Here is a 6000-nt window from a genome sequence, read left to right as displayed (position 1 = left end):
GGGAGGAGCGGTGCTCGTCCTTTCACGCTCCCTTTTATCAGCTCAATGTGAAATCGGGTTTAAAAAAATAAACCTGAAAGATGTGGTTCTTGTCAGGAGAGTTGTGCAGGTTCTTGGCAGTTTAACACCCACGTTGCCTATATGTGCTTTGACCCTTAAAGCCCTGCTGATGCCCGGCTGATGGTTCTGGTTCGGTCCAGAGCCGCCATGACGTCGCTCACGAGGCGGCGCCTCCACTCGACCCGTGGAGGAACGTCACCGCTCACCTGCACACGCTCGTCCCACCTCCTCGTTCTCTATTCCAGCCGCTCGCCGTCTGGAACCTATCGATGGCCGATCCATGCTAGCTGATCGATTGACCCTATCACCACAGCAACCACCATTTAGCCCACTATCTTGGTCCATTCATTATAGAAGCCATTAAGCCCCGTGTGTGTGTGTGTGAGTTATTGCAACCATTAGAGAGGAAAGCGGCGCCTGTTCTCTGGGAGCTTCCAGAACCACAGCGCGGCTGCTGCGGAACGTCGCGTGGAAAACCATAGATCCTGAACCTCAACATGAACAGAGCTGAAGCCAGAGGTGGAGGAACGGTCGGCTAGTTTGAACGGGGCCGTGTGAAGCTGTAAAACCCTCCTTCCAGACACCAGTTCCTTCTTTAATATCACCCAGCACTTAGGATGCTGATTATTGGACCGTGTCGGGCTCAGAGCCCTTTTAAAACAGTGATGACTCACACTCTGCGCTGTCCCTGAATGCCTCACCAGCGCGTGACGAGCAGCTCGCACCTCGTCGTGCACGCGACCCGGTTCACTTAAAAGCAGGAGACGAAGCAAATGATTTGAAGGATGAGAGGCGGCCGTTATTGGAGGTTGGTGGATTCACAGAGGAAGAAGCAGCTCATCTGTCTTCGACCAACAACATTCAGCCTCACAATCGCATCCAATCACTGCATCTGTGTGTGAAAGACGCGGCCACTCAGCAGCTCTGGCCTCGCGTTCCTGTTGCACAAAGGCGAATTATGGTTCCATTCATGGCGACGAGAGGAGAAATCTCTGATTCCAGGAGAAACGGCGCATCATCACTGAACTTTCAGAAAAGCCGGACGTCTTGACGAGTCCACGAGTTTTGACCATGAGACAAACTGTGAATGCGTTAAATAAACCGTCTCCACCTCCTCCGCTGCCTCCATCAAAGGCAGCCACAGCAAACGCCCAATGAACCAGCTGTCAGACAAGGTTTAAAGGATCATTCCCAAAGAACTGAACGCATCAAACCGCTTTAAACCAGCGTCCAGAAGAGCTGGAACCCTGGGAATCACTGAATGTGTGTTGGGCGGCGTCAGAAAAGCAGGACGACGCCTGTAAACAGCAGTTTTTGGGACGCGTCAGATGAGGTTTAACCTTCAGTTTTTGTCAGAGCTTTCAAACTGTGAACACAATCAATGCGTGGCTGACATTCTCAGTGTGTACACAGCTAATTGCGCTGCTAAAGCGCTGTCAGACTCTGCTCAGCGCGTCAAACCACACGCGCAGACACTGGAAGCAGCTTCGTGTCTTAACCTCCGGCTGTGACAGAAGGACGTCTGCAGCCTCTCCGTCCACGGGTCCATTCCGGGCTCTGCTGCTTCGAGGCACGCGAGCTGCACACGAGCTGCAGATGTCACCGTCCGGGCTTTGTCCGTCTGTTCAGCTTTGGTTCACGAAGCGGATCATTCAATTTGGACACCGCTCCTGGTCCCCAGAGGATGACTCCCAAGGATTTGGTGACCTCCTGAAGGGTTGAAGATGAAGAAATGAGAAGAGTCTGAAAATGTCCTTTGTATCTTTACCGTGACTTGATGAAGCGTTGAGTGTCTTCAGCCAATCAGAACCAGAACCCAATCATCATGTCAGTCTGTTACTGAAGCAGCTCCAACCGTTTGGACCGGCCACGGTCAGTGTGCTGATCAAACTGGTGGAGTGGTGTCACGATGCCCACGGCCCAGTGAGTCAGAGCACGAAACTTAAAGGCGGACGTGACTCGGACTCGGACAGGTTGCTCTGCGTCTCCACAGCGTGACGCGAGGGTGAGAACATCCCCTAAAATAGACGTTCCTCCCTAAACAACGCGCTTCATGGCTGGAGCGAGTGATTCAGGGGGTCACGATGGAGAGACTGGCCTCCCTCACTCTCGCTCTGCCAATGGTCGCACTGATGAAGACTTTCCCATACGACGGCGTGTTTATGAACGCCTGTGTGAGTGAGGGAGAGAGAGCGGGCGAGCGAGGTGGCATTTAGTCTCAGCGGCAGATGAGGCCAACTGGATGCTGGCAGAGAGCGAGGACAGGAAGTGTGTGTGTGTGTGTGTGTGTGTGTGTGTGTGTGTGTGTGTGTGTGTGTGTGTGTGTGTGTGTGTGTGTGTGTGTGTGTGTGTGCGTGTGTGCGTCACACTGGGAGCTTGTCATGCCCACTTGTCTGTGTCCGGCAGATTTCTGCTCCCCATGGGACGCACACTCTGGCGTACGCCGTGCCCTTCTTGCTGACACTGCTTTTTAATATTTCACTACATGCAGCGCTGGCCATATGCCGCCCCGTCAAACACCTACACACAGAAATATGCAGCACATTTTCTGCATCACGGTTGCTCTGCGTCATCAGAAACGTCTCAGTCGGCTCGCAATGATCTTAACTCCTGCTCTTAACGAGAGCTGCTTAACTTTTTACCACTACACACACACACACACACACACACACACACACACACACACACACACGCACACACACACACGCACACACACGAACACGCACACACACACACACACACACACACGTTCCAAGTCTCTCACACACACACACACACACACACACACACACACACACACACACACACACACACACACACACACACACACACACACACACACACACACATTGATAACTTCGCTACCTTTTTGCTGCTTTTGTTTGCTTTGCCTCTTGTTCACGCACTCGTCCCAATTATGCGAGAACCACAGCTTGTAAACGCTGTTAGAAATGACTGCGTGCAGCTCTGGGAAGTAAAGAAGCAGGAACCTGTCAGCTCGTTTGGAGGTTTGGCAGCAGGAGCGTTGTCTGCACTTCTCGCCATGGTTTGCTGGTGAGGAAGCAGCTGAATCGGTTCAGACTCCAGTGTTTATGCTCTTGAAGCTTGACGCCAACATCAATATACTTACAGTCAGACTTCAACTGTCCAATCAAAGCAGACACTTCCCAGTCACGTCGACCGCGCTGAGCTGCCTGATGTTTCTGTGAAGTCAAGTCGACGCCTCAGACCCACAAACAGCAGAATCCCCCATCAGACTCAAAGTGGGCCGAATTTCTCATCAAATGCAGGAAGAAGACAGATCTTTAACCTGTGGTTAAAGGATGGAGCAGGAGGCTGGTGGACATTAACAAACACAAGGTCCAAGCAGCAGCAGGAGGCCTGTGTCTGAACCCGAGTGATCTGTTCACACCTTAAATAAAAGTATTAAACATCATAACATTGTGTCCGATCGTCAGCAGGAACCTGCTCATCCACACTTAATGTGGCCTCACCACCGCTGGAGCTACAGGCTCTTAGCTGGAGCCAAGCTGGAGCTTTTCCTTCTCTTCCCTAAATGAATTATTAATATGAGGTCAAGTCAGTGTGAGATTATACTAAGAGGGGGGAGCGTGAGTTAAAACCTCAGAGCTGGTGCAGAGGAGGCGAGCGCTGCTCAGCTCTTTAAACAGGAACACCCTGTTGTTGTGTTCTGCCTGAACGTGAAGTGGTTCCATCACATGGATCGTTAGTTTCACACCGTCAGCGCAGGAAACGCACAAATGCCACTAAACGCGCGCCGGCATCAGCTGCTTTCAGACGTAAGACGAGGACCCGAGCAGCGCACGACTGTGTTTTATGGTCCGCTCCACATCCGGGCCCTCGGACCGGAGCCCCGTCTGACCCTGAGGGAAGCTGCGGTCGCCACGGTGACGGTCGGCTCCAACCAACGACGGATGCAGCCGCAGCAGAGCCGTCCTCCAGGTGAAGAGGGGACCGGGAGAACGAGTGGGACGATGGAACACGGACACGCGGCCGCTCCAGTTTCAGGGTTTAATAAAGCTTTTTCATCTGTATTTACCTGAGGTTCTTAAGCACTTTAGTCCATGTATTCAAATGAATCCTAGAAAATTAAAGCTGCGTTTCTTCCTCTGCTTTCTGAACACATTTCATCTGAGTGAGCACTTAGATGTGACCAGCGTCACATCTGAATAAGTCCTGCATAGATTAGTTCAAATTTAAAACAGTTCCATTAGATTTGAGCATCAACCACTCTTTGAAGCTAAAGGTTGAGGAAAAGAAGCACAGATGAACGGAGTCACGTCTGTAAAGGTGCATTAATCCTCTGTAGGTGTCGGTTTGAGCATGAACGTTTGTCTGTCAGTGATTTCAGCGTGTGCTCAGCACTGACTGCTCTGAACAAGCAGCTCCTTCAGTCTAATGAGCTGTAATCAGGTCTGACCCGGTGACCGACCTCCGGCTCCGAGCAGCAGGGCCGGAAACACACACACGGAGCCGTCAGTCTTCGAACCGGGACGCGGAAGTTCAGAACATAAATATCAAACAAGGCTGCGAATAATAAAGGCTGCGGCATTAACAGTCCATTTATCGGGCGCCGCCGCTGCTGTTTGCAGCTTTGACTGATGGCTGCAGAAACGATGGAGAGAGGAATTAGAAAAGCGCCGCACCTCCCAGCGAGGCCGAATGACTCCTGCAGCCGCTAAATGACACGCGCTTGTCAGGACGGACCGGGTTGGAGACTTCGCCTCCTGTTACATGCATTTAATCTGATTTTATTGTTATGTTGCTCTCTAATAGCGACGCCGCGCTGCCGCCAGTCGCCACCCAGGGCGACGATAACAACCTGCCTCCCTCCGGCGGTCACACAGCAACCTCCCGCCGACTTCTCCATTTTTCCCTGTTTAAAATTCAAATATTCTGTCTTGATATACCAGACACCTTTGTTGAAGTGATAATAAAATTCTAATCAATTTCTCTGTCTAGTTTTTATTTTTAATAGGAGCTGGCTCCGTCCTTAAAACAGACGGTTTTTGAGAGACTAAATGTTTTATTATTTGGTTTTGTTTCTAAGACAAAAACCCGAGACTCACACGAAAGTGATTTAAAAAAACTCTGAGCTCAAAAGGAGAGTTAATGAAAAAACATACAGCAAATCAAACCTGATGAGAAAACTTAAAAAGAAGAAGAAAAAAATATTGATTCCATGTTTTAGGTGTTGGTAAAGAAAAATTTAACTCGCCATAAATGCGACAAACAAAAAAACAGACTGATGAGTGAACGCAGGTCACAAGCACCAACAAGCAGCTCCGTCAGAGGAGGGAGCGACCAGGCTGTGTCCGTGGACCCGCGTGTGGACCCGCGTGTGGACCCGTCTGTGTCCGTGGACCCGTCCGTGTCTGTGGACCCGTCCGTGGACCCACGCGTGTCCGTGGACCCGTCCGTGGCCTCACACCGTCCTCTCTCCTGAGTCCTCGCCTCCTCACATTCACCCCCAGCACCACAGTTGACCTCTGCTGACTTTGATAACTCCACACGCTGCCGTGGCCGCGTCTAAGACTGCCTTTGACTTTCAGAGCAGCTGCTGGGTGCGGACATGGCAGGGGGCACAGGTGGTGTATTGTTTGTGCGCCCACACACACACACACACACACACACACACACACACACACACACACACACACACACACACACACACACACACACACACACACACACACACACACTATGAAGACGCCCACAGATGCTGACCTTGTACGAGGCCAGGCTCCTGGACTGTCAGCACTTGTCTCACACACACACACACACACACACACACACACACACACACACACACACACACACACACACACACACACACACACACACACACACACACAGTGCCCATTTACTCCGGCTTGTCGGAGGCTGCCATCCCTCCCAGTGGGGGTATTCGTGTGCTGC

The sequence above is a fragment of the Betta splendens genome, chromosome 15 (genome assembly GCF_900634795.4).
Source record: "Betta splendens chromosome 15, fBetSpl5.4, whole genome shotgun sequence".
NCBI lineage: Eukaryota > Metazoa > Chordata > Actinopteri > Anabantiformes > Osphronemidae > Betta > Betta splendens.
This window is presented reverse-complemented; position numbering follows the sequence as displayed.